The sequence below is a fragment of the Oncorhynchus mykiss genome, chromosome 13, assembly GCF_013265735.2.
Source record: "Oncorhynchus mykiss isolate Arlee chromosome 13, USDA_OmykA_1.1, whole genome shotgun sequence".
NCBI classification, from domain to species: domain Eukaryota; kingdom Metazoa; phylum Chordata; class Actinopteri; order Salmoniformes; family Salmonidae; genus Oncorhynchus; species Oncorhynchus mykiss.
In genome coordinates, this window is record NC_048577.1 from 6,571,880 (window position 1) to 6,595,674 (window position 23,795).

General features: G+C 45.3%; 1 protein-coding gene and 1 long non-coding RNA gene across 6 annotated transcripts in view; both read right to left on the reverse strand.

Moving 5' to 3' along the window:
- The window catches only part of LOC110485423 (lysophosphatidic acid receptor 2), a 39,443-nt gene extending 26,629 nt beyond the window's left edge, over positions 1–12,814 (reverse strand). The window contains exons 1-2 of one of the 5 annotated variants that reach the window (XM_036940019.1): positions 12,562–12,814; positions 8,037–8,202 (exon numbers count right to left, since the gene is read on the reverse strand). The gene's annotated coding sequence lies outside the window, so the exon portion shown is untranslated. Of the gene's footprint in view, positions 1–8,036; positions 8,273–12,561 lie in introns of all 5 variants that reach the window. The other 4 variants (XM_036940018.1, XM_036940017.1, XM_036940016.1 and 1 more) reach the window with 4 other exon arrangements.
- A 7,252-nt stretch (positions 12,815–20,066) lies between these two features.
- On the reverse strand, positions 20,067–21,268 carry LOC118938537. The gene is made up of 3 exons (XR_005035756.1): positions 21,204–21,268; positions 20,970–21,007; positions 20,067–20,163 (listed from the first exon to the last, which is right to left on the reverse strand). It is a non-coding gene; the product is annotated as an uncharacterized LOC118938537 (long non-coding RNA).
- Between the last annotated feature and the right edge of the window lie 2,527 nt (positions 21,269–23,795).

A 23,795-nucleotide genomic window follows, 5' to 3' on the forward strand; every position in this document is an offset into this window, starting at 1 on the left:
TCTAGATATCTGGTAGAAGTACATCACAGCTTCATCTATCTATCTAGATATCTGGTAGCAGTACATCACAGCTCCATCTATCTAGATATCTGGTAGCAGTACATCACAGCTCCATCTAGATATCTGGTAGCAGTACATCACAGCTCCATCTATCTATCTAGATATCTGGTAGCAGTACATCACAGCTCCATCTAGATATCTGGTAGCAGTACATCACAGCTCCATCTATCTATCTAGATATCTGGTAGAAGTACATCACAGCTCCATCTATCTAGATATTAGGTAGCAGTACCTGAGCCTGAAGGTAGGGAGGGCCAAGAGGGCCAAGAGACCAGAGGTGGCAGAACAGAGTACTCTGGTTGGGGTGTAGGGTTTCAGCAGAGCCTGAAGGTAGGGAGGACCAAGAGACCAGAGGTGGCAGAACAGAGTACTCTGGTTGGGGAGTAGGGTTTCAGCAGAGCCTGAAGGTAGGGAGGGCCAAGAGACCAGAGGTGGCAGAACAGAGTACTCTGGTTGGGGTGTAGGGTTTCAGCAGAGCCTGAAGGTAGGGAGGACCAGTTCCTCTTGCTGCACCGTAGGTAAGTACCATTAGCATCCACACTTCTACATTCATGTGGATCCAGTGACACAAAATGTAGATTTAATTGATTTTTAAGTCAGCCTATAACGCAACAAAATTTGAATAAAGTCAAGGGATGTGAATAGTTTCTTAAGGCTCTGTACATACCAAACACAGGCTCTAGTAAAGACTCTGGTCTTCACCCAGTAGCTCAGACTGTCACTGGTCATAGTAAAGAGACCTTCACCCAGTAGCTCAGACTGTCACTGGTCATAGTAAAGAGACCTTCACCCAGTAGCTCATACTGTCAATGGTCATAGTAAAGAGACCTTCACCCAGTACCTCAGACTGTCACTGGTCATAGTAAAGAGACCTTCACCCAGTAGCTCATACTGTCACTGGTCATAGTAAAGAGACTCTGGTCTTCACCAGCAACTCAGACTGTCACTGGTCATAGTAAAGAGACTCTGGTCTTCACCCAGTAGCTCAGACTGTCACTGGTCATAGTAAAGAGACCTTCAGCCAGTAGCTCAGTCTGTCACTGGTCATAGTAAAGATACTCTGGTCTTCACCCAGTAGCTCAGACTGTCACTGGTCATAGTAAAGAGACCTTCACCCAGTAGCTCAGACTGTCATTGGTCATAGTAAAGAGACCTTCACCCAGTAGCTCAGACTGTCACTGGTCATAGTAAAGAGACCTTCACCCAGTAGCTCAGACTGTCACTGCTCATAGTAAAGAGACCTTCACCCAGTAGCTCAGACTGTTACTGGTCATAGTAAAGAGACCTTCACCCAGTAGCTCAGACTGTCACTGGTCATAGTAAAGAGACCTTCACCCAGTAGCTCAGACTGTCACTGGTCATAGTAAAGGGACCTTCACCCAGTAACTCAGACTGTCACTGGTCATAGTAAAGAGACTCTGGTCTTCACCCAGTAACTCAGACTGTCACTGGTCATAGTAAAGAGACCTTCACCCAGTAGCTCAGACTGTCACTGGTCATAGTAAAGAGACCTTCACCCAGTAGCTCAGACTGTCACTGGTCATAGTAAAGAGACCTTCACCCAGTAACTCAGACTGTCACTGGTCATAGTAAAGAGACCTTCACCCAGTAGCTCAGACTGTCACTGGTCATAGTAAAGAGACCTTCACCCAGTAGCTCAGACTGTCACTGGTCATAGTAAAGGGACCTTCACCCAGTAACTCAGACTGTCACTGGTCATAGTAAAGAGACTCTGGTCTTCACCCAGTAACTCAGACTGTCACTGGTCATAGTAAAGAGACCTTCAGCCAGTAGCTCAGACTGTCACTGGTCATAGTAAAGAGACTCTGGTCTTCACCCAGTAGCTCAGACTGTCACTGGTCATAGTAAAGAGACTCTGGTCTTCACCCAGTAACTCAGACTGTCACTGGTCATAGTAAAGAGACTCTGGTCTTCACCCAGTAACTCAGACTGTCATAGTAAAGAGACCTTCACCCAGTAACTCAGACTGTCACTGGTCATAGTAAAGGGACCTTCACCCAGTAACTCAGACTGTCACTGGTCATAGTAAAGAGACTCTGGTCTTCACCCAGTAACTCAGACTGTCACTGGTCATAGTAAAGAGACCTTCACCCAGTAACTCAGACTGTCACTGGTCATAGTAAAGGGACCTTCACCCAGTAGCTCAGACTGTCACTGGTCATAGTAAAGAGACCTTCACCCAGTAGCTCAGACTGTCACTGGTCATAGTAAAGAGACTCTGGTCTTCACCCAGTAACTCAGACTGTCACTGGTCATTTCACTTCCCTTACATGCTTTTAATGTGTTCCCATTGTGACTCTTGGTGTGTTAGGCTACAGGACTAGTATGTTTTAGTTGGAAAATACAATTGTCATCAGATGCCTTATTCTTATCATATTTTGTAATTCCAGACCAATATCCCTGAGATTAATATTGTATATAATGTTATGATAGCATGGCTTTTTGTAGCATTTGGGGGGTTTTACCTTAGTCTTTCAATAAAAGGTATTGTTTTACTAATATGACATTACTAGTGCATTTCCCTTCTCTGCAAGGCACTGGAAAACCTCCCTGGTCTTTGTGGTTCAATAATCTGTGTTTCAAATTCACTGCTCGACTGAGGGACCTTACAGATAATTGTACGTGTGGGTTACAGAGATGAGGTAGTCATTCAATAATCATGTTAAACACCATTATTGCACACAGAGTGAGTCCATGCAGCGTATTATGTGACTTGTGTTGGAAACGGACTAATGCAGGCTGTATCACATCCGGACATGATTAGGAGTCCCATAGGGCATCGTCCGGTTTTGGCCGGGGTAGGCCGTCATTTTAAATAAGAATTTGTTCTTAACTGACTTCCCTAGTTAAAAGGTTAAACAAACAAAACAAATAAAATACTGTAAATTCATACTTTGTCTTTGCAGCTGTATGATCCAGTGCGGTTTAATTTAGGCGGTAAATTTAGGCGGTAACACAATAAAATGTGGAAAAGGTCAAATATACTATCCAGATAATAAACTGTCTGATCACAGAACATAGAATTCTACAAAAATACCTCCTTTCACTAGAACAGCTGTAACTCATCATTCACAGTAACAAGGTCTACCTGATTTCAAATGATCAATCCTTACACAATAAGACAAGAAAGTAGAGCATGTTGAGTCTATCGTCATTAGGAAGTTGTGCTCAAGGCAGTTGTTTGAGGGGTGGGGGAGCGCACAAGAGACATTTCACAGGTGTTTTTTCTTGACTGATTACCGTTTGATCGATGTGTATTGGATGTCATATCATTTGAAAGGGCTGTTTCTCAGCTTTCAAAATATGTATCATACTTTCATATATGGTTTGACAACAGTAAAGTATGCTCATTAATGTAGGCACTGGTCACGGTCTCAGAAAAATTCAGGCATTCCAAAAGTCTCTCCGATGATGCAACAATGCCAATATGGCGATTTCCAGTTAGCTGGTGTTCTAAAGACTAGTGTTTCATTCTCCTTCAACTGAGAGTGACAAACAGACAGCTGGCAGTTACAAATGGGCCATGCAAAAACACAGACATCCTGTAGCTTACCACAAACACACAGAGTACTATGGTGAGTGTTTTTGTGTAACTATGTGTGTGTACAGTAGATTGTTCCGTTGCCCTACAAACTGAAGAAGGCCAAAACAGTCAGTTATAAGACCAAATCCTGACATGTGGAGTCAGTTGTTCCTCCATACAGACTGTGTTGTTTTGTCCAGACCGTGTTGTTTTGTCCAGACCGTGTTGTTTTGTCCAGACTGTGGTAACATGTTAAAGAGTGTGACATCACCAGAACAGGCTCAGTGGCTGTTATAAAAGTCTAGAGTCATGATCCAGGGGTCATCCATGTTATTACATGTGTAGAGAGAAGGGAAGTGAGAAGGTGACATGATTTCTCTGTACTCAGAGGAAGAGAGATGTTCACAGGTCTATCTTTAATTCTTAAAAGTCTAAGCCATTGGGGGGGGAAACACATTGAATAACACATTCATTAAATGGCAAAGAAAACAGTCAAAATATAAAAAATAATGAATAAGGTTCTGAGGTGTCTGTCCCTAATATCTAGTAGATAGAAGATCGGGAAATCTGCTTTGTTTTCACGCGTTTTTCGCACACATATTTCACTCGTTTTGAATTAAGGCACAAAACTACCTTCATACTTCAATTTATTGTATTTATTTTTTAACAGGTACCGGTTACCTTCAGACGAGTTCTGTGAACGGAGAACACCATCGTGTTCGTGAGAGCCATCTTCCCATAGAGGGGGGGGGGGCATCTTCCCATAGGGGGAGGGGGGGGGGGGGGGGGGGGGGGGGGGGGGGGGGGGGGGGCATAATAGTTTGTAGGTGAAACCATTCGGATTAGTGATGCACTGATATGACATTTTGTCCGATACGATTGATATGACATTTTTATCCGATACCCGATATTTATCCTTGACAAAAAAAACGGTAATGATACCGATAACCGATATTGAAAAATGTTGCGGCCTTTTATGGATTCGAGTACAGTTAAATCGTTAACACACACACGGACCCAGCGGTCTAAGGCACTGCATCTCAGTGCAAGAGGCGTCACTACAGTCCCTGATTCGAATCAAGGTTGTATCACATCCGGCCGTGATTGGGAGTCCCATATGGCGGCACACAATTGGCCCACCGTCGTCCGGGCCGTCATTGTAAATAAGAATTTGTTCTCAACTGACTTGACTAGTTAAATAAAGGTGACACACACACACCACCAAGTGTGTTGTTTTTATAACCAAAACCTATTTTTTTCACTTACTTGCTGTGCTGTTTCATTGTTTATTTGTTCAGTCGTTTCATTCTCAACCAAGATTTCTACGGAACACCGTTTGGGTTCCATCGATACGTCAAATAAGACTATTTGACATGTTCACCAATCAGGACCTGAATATGACTCCACGTTCACCAATCAGGACCTGAATATGACTCCACGTTCACCAATCAGGACCTGAATATGACTCCACGTTCACCAATCAGGACCTGAATATGACTCCACGTTCACCAATCAGGACCTGAATATGACTCCACGTCAAATAATAATTTAAAATTTTTTCATACATTTTTTTAAAAGTAGTTATTACACCATCACTCGTATTTCATATGTCACAACGATTCATCGATACGTATGCTATGATACTGGTAAACTTGTCTCGAGCACCTACAGTGCTGGTCATAAAAATAGCTAGCTAGCTCATGGATGCAAACTATCTTCTTCCCCATAAACAATGCAAAACAACATCTGTTTTAGTAGCTAGCTAGCTAACTATATAGCTAGCTAGCTAACTATATAGCTAGCTAGCTAACTATATAGCTAGCTAGCTAACGATATAGCTAGCTAGCTAACTATATAGCTAGCTAGCTAACTATATAGCTAGCTAGCTAACTATATAGCTAGCTAGCTAACTATATAGCTAGCTAGCTATATAGCTAGCTAGCTAACTACATAGCTAGCTAGCTAACTATATAGCTAGCTAGCTAACTATATAGCTAGCTAGCTAACTATATAGCTAGCTAGCTAACTATATAGCTAGCTAGCTAACTACATAGCTAGCTAGCTAACTATATAGCTAGGTGTCGTCATCTAAAATAACCCTTACTTATAAGACAGTTCTTATTTGATTAATCGTGGTCGGACCCATCTATGTGAAGCTAGCCACAATAAGGATTAACCACAATAGTGGATTTTGTGGTTAGCCTTCAAAAATAAAAGTATGGCATAATTCTACTATCTGTATTCATTTGCATCACAGTCAATTACATACTTTTATTTAGAAGGCAAAAAGCAAATTCCACTATTGTGCCTAATCCTTATTGTGGCTAGCTTCACAACACATAACCCGGTCCAGTCAAGCCTCACTAGCCAGATGAAGCTAGCTGGCTGCTTATAACGTTAGCTTTGGTCAACAGGGTTAAGTAGCTGGCTAGCTATTTATTTTCATGAACTGAAGTTCAATTTCAATAGGCGAACAACAAGTGGCAACCTAGCTAATACGTACTCACAGGGATTCCTAAATCATTGCTAAGAATAATGAAAATTACTGCAATTTCAACTGGTCATTGTTTCCAGGCTGTCTGTATTGGTGCTAGCTAGGTACCAAGCTAAAGCTAGCTACACTAGAAGTTGCGGTTGTACAAATTATGCTTTATTACCAATGCGGTATTGTAAACATCGTTCGTGGCCGGTGTTTGCAGGCTTTTTTTGTATAGCTTTGACAGTGCTACTGTATCTTTTCTGGCACGCAAAGACCCTAAACGGCATTCCATAGTATGTATGTCGAAAAGCTATTAGCAGTGACGCTATTACTGTGTAACTTCCGGCAGGTCAACATCTGAAAAATAGCGCACTTGTTAGTGTGTACCGGTGCTCGACCAGTCGGCGAAAGCCGACATCACCCACGACAGAGAACGGTTGACTGTCAAGGGCAATGAATTCCATTATGTTGGCTTTAAATGGATTTCGCCTTTGAGTTGTCTCGCTGAAATTGTCTTACTCTTTCAAATACCTCCTCGACTTGTTGACTGCTCGATCCACACAGCAGACATTGTGGGCCAGGTTAGGAATGCTGTGTTGCAGTGTAGCGCAACATTTTACATGGCGTTATTACGTCATGTACCTACTTTGTACAGGTATGCACAGTAGCTTCAACATAAGTTTCTAACATCGGGCGTTAAACTAGACATCGGGCCGATACCGATGTTGCCATTTTTAGCTAATATTGTCCGATTCCGATATGTTCACCGATATATCGTGCATCCCTAGTTCGGATGTTAAGAACCGTTTTTTTTTTTGTGAGAAGACCGGTGTTCGGTATGTCATTGTCTGACAAACAACGCTGTAGCTCAGCCACCGTCCACCACAGATGCAGAAGTGAGACATCGGCTGTGATTTGAGACGCATCCAATGCAACAAAACATTTCTAGATGAAATTGACAGATTCTGATGGGGATGACCGGTGCTTCCTGACTGACTCTAGGGAGCTAAACAGATTCTGATGGGGATGACCGGTGCTTCCTGACTGACTCTAGGGAGCTAAACAGATTCTGATGGGGATGACCGGTGCTTCCTGACTGACTCTAGGGAGCTAAACAGATTCTGATGGGGATGACCGGTGCTTCCTGACTGACTCTAGGGAGCTAAACAGATTCTGATGGGGATGACCGGTGCTTCCTGACTGACTCTAGGGAGCTAAACAGATTCTGATGGGGATGACCGGTGCTTCCTGACTGACTCTAGGGAGCTAAACAGATTCTGAGAGGTGTGTGTGTGTGTGTGTGTGTGTGTGTGTGTGTGTGTGTGTGTGTGTGTGTGTGTGTGTGTGTGTGTGTGTGTGTGTGTGTGTGTGTGTGTGTGTGATTAAGAGAGAGGAAGTGCGTGTCTCATATATCAGAACTCTAAACACTGAGCTGTCTGATTTATACTTCCTGTTATGCCAGTGTGTGTGTGTGTGAGTACTGGGAAGAATCAGTAAACACTAGTTTGAATGCAAACAGGTCATTACAGATGGAGACACACCCTTTGCGGGAGCCTCATCCCTTCTTTCCCTCTCTCTCTCTCTTCGTGTTTCTTAAAGGAGAAGTGATTTTTTTTCTTACAACCAAATCTAAAAACAAATATGTAAATGGTATGTTCTAGAAGTATCCCCCCTGTATTAGGTTGTATTCCCTGTAGTGTGACTCGAGCCGTCTCACCTACACAGCTGTTCCGTTCACCGTGTAGCCTGCTGCTACAGGTAACTCCCAAAATAAAGGAAACACCAGCATAAAGTGTGTTAACAGGGCATTGGGCCACCAGATCAGCTTCACTGTGCCTTGGCATACATTCTACAAGTGTCTGTAACTTCCTGTATGGAAGCAACCCATGCTTCAGTTTCAATATACTTTCTACCCCTCTTTTACTAAAGCGCACCCTTTATTTTGGCAGTTACCTGTAGAATGGAAAGGAGAGGTGTCGCTGGAGGCACATCAAAATGGACAGGAGAGGTGTCGCTGGAGGCACATCAAAATGGACAGGAGAGGTATCGCTGGAGGCACATCAAAATGGACAGGAGAGGTATCGCTGGAGGCACATCAAAATGGACAGGAGAGGTATCGCTGGAGGCACATCAAAATGGAAAGGAGAGGTATCGCTGGAGGCACATCAAAATGGACAGGAGAGGTATCGCTGGAGGCACATCAAAATGGACAGGAGCGTTGTGGCCAAAGTTCAGGATGACACAATGTCATGTGTAGTTATAACTGTTATATTAGTCTACATTCTACTGTCTAGTTATAACTCTGTTATATTAGTCTACATTCTACTGTCTAGTTATAACTCTGTTATATTAGTCTACATTCTACTGTCTAGTTATAACTCTGTTATATTAGTCTACATTCTACTGTCTAGTTATAACTCTGTTATATTAGTCTACATTCTACTGTCTAGTTATAACTCTGTTATATTAGTCTACATTCTACTGTCTAGTTATAACTCTGTTATATTAGTCTACATTCTACTGTCTAGTTATAACTCTGTTATATTAGTCTACATTCTACTGTCTAGTTATAACTCTGTTATATTAGTCTACATTCTACTGTCTAGTTATAACTCTGTTATATTAGTCTACATTCTACTGTCCAGTCTGTCTAGTTATAACTGTTATATTGTCTACATTCTACTGTCTAGTCTGTCTAGTTATAACTCTGTTATATTAGTCTACATTCTACTGTCTAGTTATAACTGTTATATTAGTCTACATTCTACTGTCTAGTTATAACTCTGTTATATTAGTCTACATTCTACTGTCTAGTTATAACTCTGTTATATTAGTCTACATTCTACTGTCTAGTTATAACTCTGTTATATTAGTCTACATTCTACTGTCCAGTCTGTCTAGTTATAACTTTTATATTAGTCTACATTCTACTGTCTAGTCTGTCTAGTTATAACTCTGTTATATTAGTCTACATTCTACTGTCTAGTCTGTCTAGTTATAACTGTTATATTAGTCTACATTCTATAAAACAGCAATGCTGTGTGTGTGTGTGTGTGTGTGTGTGTGTGTGTGTCTGTGTCTGTGTGTCTGTGTCTGTGTGTGTGTGTCTGTGTGTGTGTGTGTCTGTGTGTGTGTGTCTGTGTGTGTGTGTCTGTGTGTGTGTGTCTGTGTGTGTGTGTGTGTGTGTGTGTGTGTGTGTGTGTGTGTGTGTGTGTGTGTGTGTGTGTGTGTGTCTGTGTGTGTGTGTCTGTGTGTGTGTGTGTCTGTGTATCTGTGTATCTGTGTGTGTGTGTGTGTCTGTGTGTGAGTCAGATAGACCCCCTATATGCGGCTCAGTGCAGCGAGTCTCCTCTATTCTTGTCATTCAACCACACACACACAGACACAGACACAGACACAGACACACACACACACTACTCCCCCTCTCCTCCTGCCTGCGTTATCAGTCGAGATGTTGTTTCGTTCCAATCTTACCGAGAATTAAGAGCAGTTTCAACCACAAGCGGAAAGTCATTTTCTCGTTTCCAAACAAACCGTATCTTTCTATTACATCAGAGAGAACCCCCCACCTCATCTTTCTATTACATCAGAGAGAACCCCCCACCTCATCTTTCTATTACATCAGAGAGAACCCCCCACCTCATCTTTCTATTACATCAGAGAGAACCCCCCACCTCATCTTTCTATTACATCAGAGAGAACCCCCCACCTCTTCTTTCTATTACATCAGAGAGAACCCCCCACCTCTTCTTTCTATTACCTCAGAGAGAACCCCCCACCTCTTCTTTCTATTACATCAGAGAGAACCCCCCACCTCTTCTTTCTATTACATCAGAGAGAACCCCCCACCTCTTCTTTCTATTACATCAGAGAGAACCCCCCACCTCACCTTTCTATTACATCAGAGAGAACCCCCCACCTCTTCTTTCTATTACATCAGAGAGAACCCCCCACCTCTTCTTTCTATTACATCAGAGAGAACCCCCCACCTCTTCTTTCTATTACATCAGAGAGAACCCCCCACCTCTTCTTTCTATTACATCAGAGAGAACCCCCCACCTCTTCTTTCTATTACATCAGAGAGAACCCCCCACCTCTTCTTTCTATTACATCAGAGAGAACCCCCCACCTCTTCTTTCTATTACATCAGAGAGAACCCCCCCACCTCATCTTTCTATTACATCAGAGAGAACCCCCCACCTCTTCTTTCTATTACATCAGAGAGAACCCCCCACCTCTTCTTTCTATTAAATCAGAGAGAACCCCCCACCTCTTCTTTCTATTACATCAGAGAGAACCCCCCACCTCTTCTTTCTATTACATCAGAGAGAACCCCCCACCTCTTCTTTCTATTACATCAGAGAGAACCCCCCACCTCTTCTTTCTATTACATCAGAGAGAACCCCCCACCTCTTCTTTCTATTACATCAGAGAGAACCCCCCACCTCTTCTTTCTATTACATCAGAGAGAACCCCCCACCTCTTCTTTCTATTACATCAGAGAGAACCCCCCACCTCTTCTTTCTATTACATCAGAGAGAACCCCCCACCTCTTCTTTCTATTACAGAGAGAACCCCCCACCTCTTCTTTCTATTACATCAGAGAGAACCCCCCACCTCTTCTTTCTATTACATCAGAGAGAACCCCCCACCTCTTCTTTCTATTACATCAGAGAGAACCCCCCACCTCTTCTTTCTATTACATCAGAGAGAACCCCCCACCTCTTCTTTCTATTACATCAGAGAGAACCCCCCACCTCTTCTTTCTATTACATCAGAGAGAACCCCCCACCTCATCTTTCTATTACATCAGAGAGAACCCCCCACCTCATCTTTCTATTACATCAGAGGCTACTAGAATGAACTGAGGTGAGAGAGACGTCGACTGTTTTCTGAGAAACAAAAGGTGTTTTCTTTGTTCACATCTCCAACTGTCGGCTAAAGACTGAAACTGGACCCACCTCCACTAGTTGACTTCCAGGATGCGGGTCTAGTTGACTTCCGTCTCCCGGTTCCTCACTTTACAGCGTCACTATTCAGATCCTCTCAGCCCATTTACACAGACAAAACCCCGTCTCTTGACATTTAGTTTGCTTCTTTTTGGGATATGTTAAAGGGGTAGGAGGTAAAGAACATGGTACATATTGACCCAGCTGGAGACCCTCTGCCTCAGTCTCTCGCCTTCTGCCTCAGTCTCTCGCCTTCTGCCTCAGTCTCTCGCCTTCTGCCTCAGTCCCTCGCCTTCTGCCTCAGTCTCTGCCAGTCTCTCACCTTCTGCCTCAGTCTCTGCCAGTCTCTCACCTTCTGCCTCAGTCTCTGCCAGTCTCTCACCTTCTGCCTCAGTCTCTGCCAGTCTCTCACCTTCTGCCTCAGTCTCTGCCAGTCTCTCACCTTCTGCCTCAGTCTCACCTTCTGCCTCAGTCTCTCACATTCTGCCTCAGTCTCTCACATTCTGCCTCAGTCTCTCACATTCTGCCTCAGTCTCTCACATTCTGCCTCAGTCTCTCACATTCTGCCTCAGTCTCTGCCTGTGTGCAAGTGGATGTGTTTGAGTAGTCGTCGTCGCCCCCCCCCCCCCCCCCCCCCCCCCCCATCTCACACACCTTTACAACGTTTAATTGACAGGCTACTAAAGAGATAAGGTGATCAACAGTCTATTCGTGGTGTTGTGGTGAGCTCTGTGTAGATCTACAGGGGGGCAAAGCCGTGCTGGACAGGGCAATCACCGTGGAGGAGCCGCCCGCGCCGGGGGGCAATAAAAACAACAGATAACACCGTGAGATCAACTCTGACCCATTAAATAGCCTTCTTTTACGCGCTCTCTCTCGCTCTCCCGCCGAACGCTCCACAGAGCGAGTGCGTGGGAATTGCAGAAGCAGAGCGCTTACAACATGTGGGTGCGCCAGGCCGAGTGTGCGCCTTTTTTTGTTTTTTTGGTGTGAAACATGTTGGTTTGACAAGTTTAGAAACATTACTCTCAATAGGTCTATGCAACATGCTGTAATTCACCATATGGCAGCTGGGAAACAGAACAGAACAAAAACATGTAGACTAAAAAAGCCACATAAAATCTATATATTTTACAGCCTATATCCGGGAAACGAGCACATACACTACGTGTACAGGTCAACTCTTGCATCCGTGCAGTTACCACGGAATGTCACGCGATACAGCGCAACCGCGAGCCAGCCAGCGAGACACAGCAAAAACCGAGAATATTTTACAAAGGTTATTAACATTTTTTTTTCTCCGTAAGGAAAAACTCCACAACCATTATCCAAAAGTGCTGAGAATGCGTAATGTTCTTTTACGACTTGTTTTTACGAGTTTACCAAGTTAAACCAGTCATTAAGGCCTATAACGTAGCCTAAATTAAGTTTTTCGCAAGTAGCCTATCCGAGTTTAGCTTTCACTCACTAAACAATGAAAATGTGCTTTCGTTAAAACTAAAAACATATTAAAATATCAAATTCCTTACCTTAGTCTTGCCTTAGCGCCTATCCCTTCATATCCGCTTCCAGACACGAGTTTAGTTTTTGTTTAATCCATAAATTTGGCCAAAAATTACAATCCAAATGTGACTTTCGAGTGACTTTGGTCGTTTGGCCGCAGTTTACCTGTGCGCGGTAGAGAAAGGGTGCGGCAGAGCTTGCTCTCTGTCTCTGACTGTCAGAATGTGGCCTCGGACAACCTGGGAGCCCAACGTACCCGCCTCCACTGCTCCCCGGTTGGATACTGGAACGGCAAGACAACCAATGAGAGGAGAAGAAAGGATGATTGACAGCGTAAGTACAGCGTTTGGCGAAGGCAGTGTTTTTACCCCCATGCTGGGCTGTAGTGTTGGGTGTGATTTTGTTTTGACAAGGAGCAAGACATTATGTATAGAACAAGACAATAGAAAGGCTAAAGGGTTCCTGGGACGTCTGAAGACAGATTATGCTATAGGCGTTAGGAGATGACAGTGAAGACAGATTATGCTATAGGCGTTAGCAGATGACAGTGAAGACAGTTATGCTAGGAGGCTAACAGAATAATACTCTACACATTATAAACATTGAGATGGGACAAAGTACGTTTAAAATAAGCAAAATAATATAATTATAGCCTGCATACATTTTTAGCTGTCTCTCCCTCACCATAGTTAATAAATAAAGGTTAAAAAAAACATTTTTTTAAATATATATATTTCATGGACTGAGGTTGAGAGCTCTTTTTAGGCAGGACGGTGGGCAGGCATATTACCACTGGCCGTGATTGGGAGTCCCATAGGGCGGCGCACAATTGGCCCAGCCGTCGTCCGGGTTAGTGTTTGGCCGTGGTAGGCCGTCATTGTAAATAATAATTTGTTCTTAACTGACTTGCCTAGTTAAATAAAAGTTAAATAAAAAAAAACGTCTGTTGTTATGCAGAGTGCCTGGACACAGCCTCCCCCCAAAAATACTAAATAAACACATTTTCACAAGCTCCTTTTAGGCAGGACGATGGGCAGGCATATTATTACAATGATACATGTGTAGATGTTTATATTTAAGCAATAAGGCCCGAGGTGGTGTCGTATATGGCCAATATACCACAGCTAACGGCTGTTCTTGTGCATGACGCAACGCGGAGTGCCTGGACTCAGCTCTTAGCAGTGTTATATTAGCCAGATACAACAAACTCTGAGGTGCCTTATTGCTATTATAAACTGGTTACCAATGTAATTAGAACAGTAAAAATGTATGTTTTGTCCTACCGGTGGTATACTGTCTGATGTACCACGGCTGTCGGCCAGGGCTCGATGTACCACGGCTGTCAGCCAGGGCTCGATGTACCACGGCTGTCGGCCAGGGCTCGATGTACCACGGCTGTCAGCCAGGGCTCGATGTACCACGGCTGTCAGCCAGGGCTCGATGTACCACGGCTGTCAGCCAGGGCTCGATGTACCACGGCTGTCAGCCAGGGCTCGATGTACCACGGCTGTCAGCCAGGGCTCGATGTACCACGGCTGTCGGCCAGGGCTCGATGTACCACGGCTGTCGGCCAGGGCTCGATGTACCACGGCTGTCGGCCAGGGCTCGATGTACCACGGCTGTCGGCCAGGGCTCGATGTACCACGGCTGTCGGCCAGGGCTCGATGTACCACGGCTGTCGGCCAGGGCTCGATGTACCACGGCTGTCGGCCAGGGCTCGATGTACCACGGCTGTCGGCCAGGGCTCGATGTACCACGGCTGTCGGCCAGGGCTCGATGTACCACGGCTGTCGGCCAGGGCTCGATGTACCACGGCTGTCGGCCAGGGCTCGATGTACCACGGCTGTCAGCCAGGGCTCGATGCACCACGGCTGTCAGCCAGGGCTCGATGTACCACGGCTGTCAGCCAGGGCTCGATGTACCACGGCTGTCAGCCAGGGCTCGATGTACCACGGCTGTCAGCCAGGGCTCGATGTACCACGGCTGTCGGCCAGGGCTCGATGTACCACGGCTGTCGGCCAGGGCTCGATGTACCACGGCTGTCAGCCAGGGCTCGAGCCACCCAGTTGAAAATCAGAATCCCCCCTCACCCCTTACTCTCTCTCTTTCCCCTCTCTACCGTCTCGCTCACCTTCATTTCTCTCCACCCATCTCTCTAACCCCTCCCCCGTCTCTCTAACCCCTCCCCCGTCTCTCTAACCCCTCCCCCGTCTCTCTAACCCCTCCCCCTTCTCTCTAACCCCTTCCCCGTCTCTCTAACCCCTCCCCCTTCTCTCTAACCCCTCCCCCGTCTCTCTAACCCCTCCCCCGTCTCTCTAACCCCTCCCCCGTCTCTCTAACCCCTCTCTCCCTCTCCTCTCTGCTTCACATTATGAATGACTCAAACCCCAGCCCTTTCGCTCCAGTGCCACATAGTTACTCAATATGTTCCCCACATTTGTTGTGGTTTACGTGTTTACAACAGGGAAGGCTTTTTCTGTGACACACAGCGTTGTTTAAGGAGAGGTTGATCTCTCCAGCTTGTTGTTTGACAACAGACGTAATCAAAACATTTAAACTAGACTAATGAAACCGTTTTATTTTGCGTCTCAAATAGAACCCTATTATTATTATTATTATTTTAACTAGGCAAGTCAGTTAAGAACAAATTCTTATTTTCAATGAGGGCCTAGGTTAACTGGGTTAACTGGGTAAAATGGGTAAACTGGGTTAACTGGGTTAACTGGGTAAACTGGGTAAACTGGGTTAACTGGGTTAACTGGGTTAACTGGGTAAACTGGGTAAACTGGGGAAACTGGGGAAACTGGGGAAACTGGGGAAACTGGGGAAACTGGGGAAACTGGGGAAACTGGGGAAACTGGGGAAACTGGGGAAAACTGGGTAAACTGGGTTAACTGGGTTAACTGGGTTAACTGGGTTAACTGGGTTAACTGGGGAAACTGGGAAACTGGGTTAACTGGGTAAACTGGGTTAACTGGGTAAACTGGGTTAACTGGGTAAACTGGGTTAACTGGGTTAACTGGGTTAACTGCCTTGTTCAGGGGCAGAACGACAGATTTCTACCTCGTCAGCTCGAGGAGTCGATCTGGCAAACTTTCGGTTACGAGTCCAACGCTCTAACCACTAGGCTATCGAGTGCACTACTTTCGACTAGAGCCCTACATGTTGGCTTGACGTCCAATATATACATGAGCCCCTCCTTATACGACTATCCTCAAGACCACAGTCTAGTTTCCTAGCAGCAGTCTCTCATTCTGTGTGTGTTACAAGCTGTTTCTTTGCGCAAGCGTCTCTCTGTGTAGCTGTGTGTCTCTCTGTGTAGCTGTGTGTCTCTGTGTAGCTGTGTGTCTCTGTGTAGCTGTGTGTCTCTCTGTGTAGCTGTGTGTCTCTCTGTGTAGCTGTATGTATGTCTCTCTGTGTAGCTGTGTGTCTCTCTGTGTAGTTGTGTGTCTCTGTGTAGCTGTGTGTCTCTCTGTGTAGCTGTGTGTCTCTCTGTGTAGCTGTGTGTGTCTCTCTGTGTAGCTGTGTGTCTCTCTGTGTAGCTGTGTGTCTCTCTGTGTAGCTGTGTGTCTCTCTGTGTAGCTGTGTGTCTCTCTGTGTAGCTGTGTGTCTCTCTGTGTAGTTTTATGTATGTCTCTCTGTGTAGCTGTGTGTCTCTGTGTAGCTGTGTGTCTCTGTGTGTTGCTGTATGTATGTCTCTCTCTGTGTGTGTGTGTGTGTGTGTGTGTGTGTGTGTGCCTGTGTATTTCTCTGTGTGTGTGTGTGTGTGTGGCTGTGTATTTCTCTGTGTGTGCGTGTGTGTGTGTGTGTGTGTGAGGCTGTGTATTTCTCTGTGTGTGTGCGTGTGTGTGTGTGTGTGTGTGTGTGTGTGTCTGTGTGTGTGTGTGTGTGTGTGTGTGTGGCTGTGTATTTCTCTGTGTGTGCGTGTGTGTGTGTGTGTGTGTGTGAGGCTGTGTATTTCTCTGTGCGTGTCTCCGTGTGATCACAGCCTGATCCATCATCCTGACCAACACAATCTGTGTAGTGAACAGAAGGCAAACTGACAAGATCAGGATGGTTGAACAAGGCTAGTTTTAATCAGTGACCCACGGAGAACCAGGTCTAGCTGTGCCTCATTACTTGACAACCACAGGGCCAGTTTGAAGGAACTATTGACTTGAGATGATCAAATGTAAGGATATGAATTCTTGGCTGTTTGGTTTGGAGATGATTAAACAGTTACGACACAATGTTCAATGTTTACGGAAGATTAGCTATCAGACATACAAATGTGCGTGTCCAGCATGTGTGTCCCCAGTATGTGTGTGTGTGTTTGTGTGTCTGTCATTGTTTCCAGTTATTTAACTAGCCGTCTCAACTTCCTGCTGTGTTCTTCGTGTCACAGGAAGCAGTGCCGCTGCTAGGCAACCCAGACGTGCATGCCCTGTGCCCTGTGCACACACCACACACACACACACACCTGTGAGAGGAAGTGTAATTGGAGATAGGAAGAGGAGAGATACATTAGGGCAAGAAAAGGAGGGAAGATGAGAAAGAGGGCGAGGAAGCTGGGAGAATATGTTTAGAAAAGAGAGAGGGGTGGTAGTAGAGAAAGAGAGAAGGGTAGTAGAGAAAGAGAGAGAGATGATAGGAGAGAAAGAGAGGGGTAGTAGGAGAGAAAGAGAGGGGTAGTAGGAGAGAAAGAGAGAGGGGTGATAGGAGAGAAAGAGAGAGGGGTGATAGGAGAGAATTAGAGAGGGGTGATAGGAGAGAAAGAGAGGGGTAGGAGAGAAAGAGAGAGGGGTGATAGGAGAGAAAGAGAGAGGGGTGGTAGGAGAGAAAGAGAGAGGGGTGGTAGGAGAGAAAGAGAGAGGGGTGGTAGGAGAGAAAGAGAGAGGGGTGGTAAGAGAGAAAGAGAGAGGGAGGGGAGGAGAGAAAGAGAGAGGGAGGGGAGGAGAGAAAGAGAGAGGGGTGGTAGGAGAGAAAGAGAGAGGGGTGATAGGAGAGAAAGAGAGAGGGGTGATAGGAGAGAAAGAGAGAGGGATGGTAGGAAAGAGAGAGGGGTAGGAGAGAAAGAGAGAGGGGTAGGAGAGAAAGAGAGGGATGGTAGGAGATAAAAAGAGAGGGATAGGAGAGAAAGAGATGGATGGTAGGAGAGAAAGAGAGAGATGCTAGGAGAGAAAGAGGGGGATGGTAGGAGAGAAAGAGAGAGGGGTGATAGGAGAGAAAGAGAGCGGGATGGTAGGAGAGAAAGAGAGAGGGGTGATAGGAGAGAAAGAGAGAGGGGTGATAGGAGAGAAAGAGAGAGGGATGGTAGGAAAGCGAGAGGGGTAGGAGAGAAAGAGAGAGGGGTAGGAGAGAAAGAGAGGGATGGTAGGAGATAAAAAGAGAGGGATAGGAGAGAAAGAGATGGATGGTAGGAGAAAGAGAGAGATGGTAGGAGAGAAAGAGAGAGATGCTAGGAGAGAAAGAGAGAGATGGTAGGAGAGAAAGAGAGAGGGGTGATAGGAGAGAAAGAGAGCGGGATGGTAGGAGAGAAAGAGAGGGATGGTTGGAGAGAAAGAGAGAGGGATGGTAGGAGAGAAAGAGAGAGGGATGGTAGGAGAGAAAGAGAGAGGGGTAGGAGAGAAAGAGAGAGGGTAGGAGAGAAAGAGAGAGGGTAGGAGAGAAAGAGAGAGGAAGGGTAGGAGAGAAAGAGAGAGGAAGGGTAGGAGAGAAAGAGAGAGGGGTGGTAGGAGAGAAAGAGAGAGGGAGGGGAGGAGAGAAAGAGAGAGGGGTGGTAGGAGAGAAAGAGAGAGGGAGGGGAGGAGAGAAAGAGCGAGGTGTGGTAGGAGAGAAAGAGAGAGGGGTGGTAGGAGAGAAAGAGAGAGGGGTGATAGGAGAGAAAGAGGTAGGAGAGAAAGAGAGGGGGATAGGAGAGAAAGAGAGGGGGATGGTAGGAGAGAAAGAGAGAGGGATGAGAGAAAGGGGTGGTAGGAGAGAAAGAGAGAGGGGTGATAGGAGAGAAAGAGTAATGGAAGAGAAAGAGAGAGGGAGGGTAGGAGAGAAAGAGAGAAGGATGGTAGGAGAGAAAGAGAGAGGAAGGGTGGACGGAGAGAAAGAGAGAAGGGTGGACGGAGAAAAAGAGAGAAGGGTGGACGGAGAAAAAGAGAGAAGGGTGGACGAGAGAAAGAGAGAAGGGTGGTAGGAGAAAGAGGGAGGGTAGGAGAGAAAGAGAGAGGAAGGGTAGGAGAGAAAGAGAGAGGGAGGGTAGGAGAAAGAGAGAGGGAGGGTAGGAGAAAGAGAGAAGGAGGGTAGGAGAAAGAGAGAAGGAGGGTAGGAGAGAAAGAGAGAGGGAGGGTAGGAGAGAAAGAGAGAGGGAGGGTAGCAGAGAAAGAGGGAGGGTAGGAGAGAAAGAGAGAGGTTGCGAGAATTGGATACATGTAAGAGAGAGAGAGAGAAGGAAGGAGGAAAGAAGTGGGGGATGACAGCCAAACTGCATCACCCTCCCATCATAAAACCGACTCCCAGCCTGGAACAGTGACTGGGCCTGCTACAATGTCAGTCAATCTCAATTTGATGTGTGAGCATTTGCAATTATCAGTGTGTGTGAGAGAGTTATGTGTGTGTGAATCACATATGGAGTTGATTATTGTCATCTGGCATCAATTTAGGGAGGGCCTTGATGTCTCAATGATTACCCCCCATCCCTTCTGAGAGAGAGAGAGAGAGAGAGAGCGAGAGAGAGAGAGTGGGTGAGAGAGGGTGTGAGAGAGATGTGGGGGGGGGGGGGTGAGAGAGGGAGAGGCATGTGCTTTGCGTGTAAAACTCCTAGCACGTCTCTATCTCCTAGCACCTCTCTATAACTCCTAGCACCTCTCTATAACTCCTAGCACCTCTCTATAACTCATAGCACCTCTCCTAGCACCTCTCTATAACTACTAGCACCTCTCTATTACTCCTAGCACCTCTCTATAACTCCTAGCACCTCTCTATAACTACTAGCACCTCTCTATAACTACTAGCACCTCTCTATAACTACTACCACCTCTCTATAACTACTAGCACCTCTCCTAGCACCTCTCTATAACTCCTAGCACCTCTATAACTCCTAGCACCTCTCTATAACTCCTAGCACCTCTCTATAACTCCTAGCACCTCTCTATAACTCCTAGCACCTCTCTATAACTCCTAGCACCTCTCTATAACTACTAGCACCTCTCTATAACTACTAGCACCTCTATAACTACTACCACCTCTATAACTACTAGCACCTCTCTATAACTACTAGCACCTCTCTATAACTACTAGCACCTCTCCTAGCACCTCTCTATAACTACTAGCACCTCTCTATAACTCCTAGCACCTCTCCTAGCACCTCTCTATAACTCCTAGCACCTCTCTATAACTACTAGCACCTCTCTATAACTCCTAGCACCTCTCTATAACTCCTAGCACCTCTCTATAACTCCTAGCACCTCTCTATAACTCCTAGTACCTCTCTATAACTCCTAGTACCTCTATAACTCCTAGCACCTCTCTATAACTCCTAGCACCTCTCCTAGCACCTCTCTATAACTACTAGCACCTCTCTATAACTCCTAGCACTTCTCTATAACTCCTAGCACCTCTCTATAACTACTAGCAACTCTCTATAACTACTAGCACCTCTCCTAGCACCTCTCAATAACTACTAGCACCTCTCCTAGCACCTCTCTATAACTCATAGCACCTCTCTATAACTCATAGCACCTCTCTATAACGACTAGCACCTCTCTATAACTCCTAGCACCTCTCCTAGCACCTCTCTATAACTCCTAGCACCTCTCTATAACTACTAGCACCTCTCTATAACTACTAGCACCTCTCTATAACTACTAGCACCTCTCTATAACTACTAGCACCTCTCCTAGCACCTCTCAATAACTACTAGCACCTCTCCTAGCACCTCTCTATAACTCATAGCACCTCTCTATAACGACTAGCACCTCTCTATAACGACTAGCACCTCTCCTAGCACCTCTCTATAACTACTAGCACCTCTCTATAACTACTAGCACCTCTCTATAACTCATAGCACCTCTCCTAGCACCTCTCTATAACTACTAGCACCTCTCTATAACTCCTAGCACCTCTCTATAACTCCTAGCACCTCTCTATAACTCCTAGCACCTCTCTATAACTCCTAGCACCTCTCTATAACTCCTAGCACCTCTCTATAACTCCTAGCACCTCTCTATAACTACTAGCACCTCTCTATAACTCCTAGCACCTCTCCTAGCACCTCTCTATAACTACTAGCACCTCTCTATAACTACTAGCACCTCTCTATAACTCCTAGCACCTCTCCTAGCACCTCTCAATAACTACTAGCACCTCTCTATAACTCCTAGCACCTCTCTATAACTCATAGCACCTCTCTATAACTCCTAGCACCTCTCTATAACTACTAGCACCTCTCTATAACGACTAGCACCTCTATAACTCCTAGCACCTCTCTATAACTCCTAGCACCTCTCCTAGCACCTCTCTATAACTCCTAGCACCTCTATAACTACTAGCACCTCTCTATAACTACTAGCACCTCTCTATAACTACTAGCACCTCTGTATAACTACTAGCACCTCTCTATAACTACTAGCACCTCTCTATAACTCCTAGCACCTCTCCTAGCACCACTCTCTATAACTCCTAGCACCTCTCCTAGCACCTCTCTATAACTACTAGCACCTCTCTATAACTACTAGCACCTCTCTATAACTACTAGCACCTCTCTATAACTCCTAGCACCTCTCTATAACTCCTAGCACCTCTCTATAACTCCTAGCACCTCTCTATAACTCCTAGCACCTCTCTATAACTACTAGCACCTCTCTATAACTACTAGCACCTCTCCAATTATTTCTCAATTCTATTCTTTTTTACAGGAGTAGATCATCATAGTCTCCTTTCTGGTTAACTTTCCCCTAAGGGCTTAACTAAGGTCAGTCATGTCCACCCCCTGAACGTTTCCATTGGGGTAAGCAAAACTGATCCTAGATCTGTTGTTAGGGACAAGGTCTGCCTTGAGAAGGGAATGAATGTGACTCACTGCTACAAGAGGCACATGATTAGAACATGGAACACACAAAAACACACAAGAGAACCAGAGAACCAGTATCAGGGAGGGAGACCCGCACGCACAAGCACACACACTTCTATTTTCATTCACCAAAACCACTGTAGTGACTGAGCCAGTGCTCTCTCACACACACACACACATTATATCTGAGCCAGCTTCTCACTCTCCCCTTCACTTTCTATCTTCCTCCCAGCTTTGTCTCACTCTCTTTCATCCTCCCACCCTTCTCTCTCTCTTCCTCCCATCCTTCTCTCTCTCTCTCTCTCTTCCTCCCACCCTTCTCTCTCTCTCCCTCCCACCCTTCCCTCTCTCATCCTCCCACCCTTCCCTCTCTCATCCTTCCACCCTTCCCTCTCATTTTCTCCCCCTCCCTCTTTCCTTTCTACTCATCATCTCCCTCACTCGTTCTTCCTCTCGCCCTTTTTCACCTCTCCATCATTTTCTCTCTCTAACAACTTCTCCCCGTGTCTCTCTCCCCCTCCTATGTACACAGCTTCACCCTCTCTCCCCTGTCCCATCCTAATTTCCCTTATATTTTCTCCTACACTCTTACACCCCCCCCCCTCCCCCCTCATCTCTCCCACCTCTCTCTCTCCCCACCCCCTTCCCTCCCTCTCTCCCTGGGTGATGATAAAGTCATGGATGTGCTCTGGCGGCGAGCCCTCTAATTTGGTTTCTACTCTGTGGGGTTCTGGAAACGCTCTGTGTTTCTGTCACGCCCTTGACTTGATTCTCACGAACAAAATCAATATGCAAAAGCACAATGGCCATGATGTCAGTGTGTGTGTGAGAGAGAGAGGGAGTGCGAGGAGAACATTTGCACTAATTTGTTACTGAACGTTCTAGGCTGTTTTAATAAGAGAGGAGTTATGCTTTAAATCTGAGAGCAGGAAAGTATCGGACAGTCACACACCTCTCTCTCTCTCCCTGTGATTATCAGCAGCACAGTAGAGACACACGGCTATCAGTCCTACGAAGGTCGTAGCAACCTAAACAATGTCTCCATGGAGACAACACACACACAGGACTTACAGTACAGTGTCGGGGAAGCTACTCTGAAAACATAGTTTACCTGTTACATCACACTGGAAGAAGCTAAGCTACACTAACGAAAAATATTTTCTTAACTAAAGTCTCTTTTCAAAAGTAGTTAATGATGAATGATCATATCTAAATCTGAAATGTCAGACAACACATTGCAAGAAAGGGAAATACCTAGTTAGTTTTACAACAATGCACTCAACTGAAATGTGTCTTCCGAACATATCACTATGGACTCAGATGTAAACAGAATGTGTCTTCCGAACATATCACTATGGACTCAGATGTTAACAGAATGTGTCTTCCGAACATATCACTATGGACTCAGATGTAAACAGAATGTGTCTTCCGAACATATCACTATGGACTCAGATGTAAACAGAATGTGTCTTCCGAACATATCACTATGGACTCAGATGTAAACAGAATGTGTCATTTGGCCTATTAAACAAAAACTAGTTCCAGCAGTTAGCTACACAGCTACACGGCAAAACAAGTAGTTCCAGTAGTTAGCTACATGGCAAAACAAGTAGTTCCAGTAGTTAGCTACGCAGCTACACGGCAGAACAAGTAGTTCCAGTAGTTAGCTACATAGCAGAACAAGTAGTTCCAGTAGTTAGCTACACAGCTACATGGCAGAACAAGTAGTTAGCTACACGGCAAAACAAGTAGTTCCAGTAGTTAGCTACAGAGCTACATGGCAAAATAAGTAGTTCCAGTAGTTAGCTACGCAGCTACACGGCAGAACAAGTAGTTCCAGTAGTTAGCTACATAGCAGAACAAGTAGTTCCAGTAGTTAGCTACACAGCTACATGGCAGAACAAGTAGTTAGCTACACGGCAAAACAAGTAGTTCCAGTAGTTAGCTACAGAGCTACATGGCAAAATAAGTAGTTCCAGTAGTTAGCTACACGGCAGAACAAGTAGTTCCAGTAGTTAGCTACATAGCAGAACAAGTAGTTCCAGTAGTTAGCTACACAGCTACATGGCAGAACAAGTAGTTAGCTACACAGCAAAACAAGTAGTTCCAGTAGTTAGCTACACAGCTACATGGCAAAACAAGTAGTTCCAGTAGTTAGCTACACAGCTAAATGCAGAACAAGTAGTTCCAGTAGTTAGCTACACAGCTAAATGCAAAACA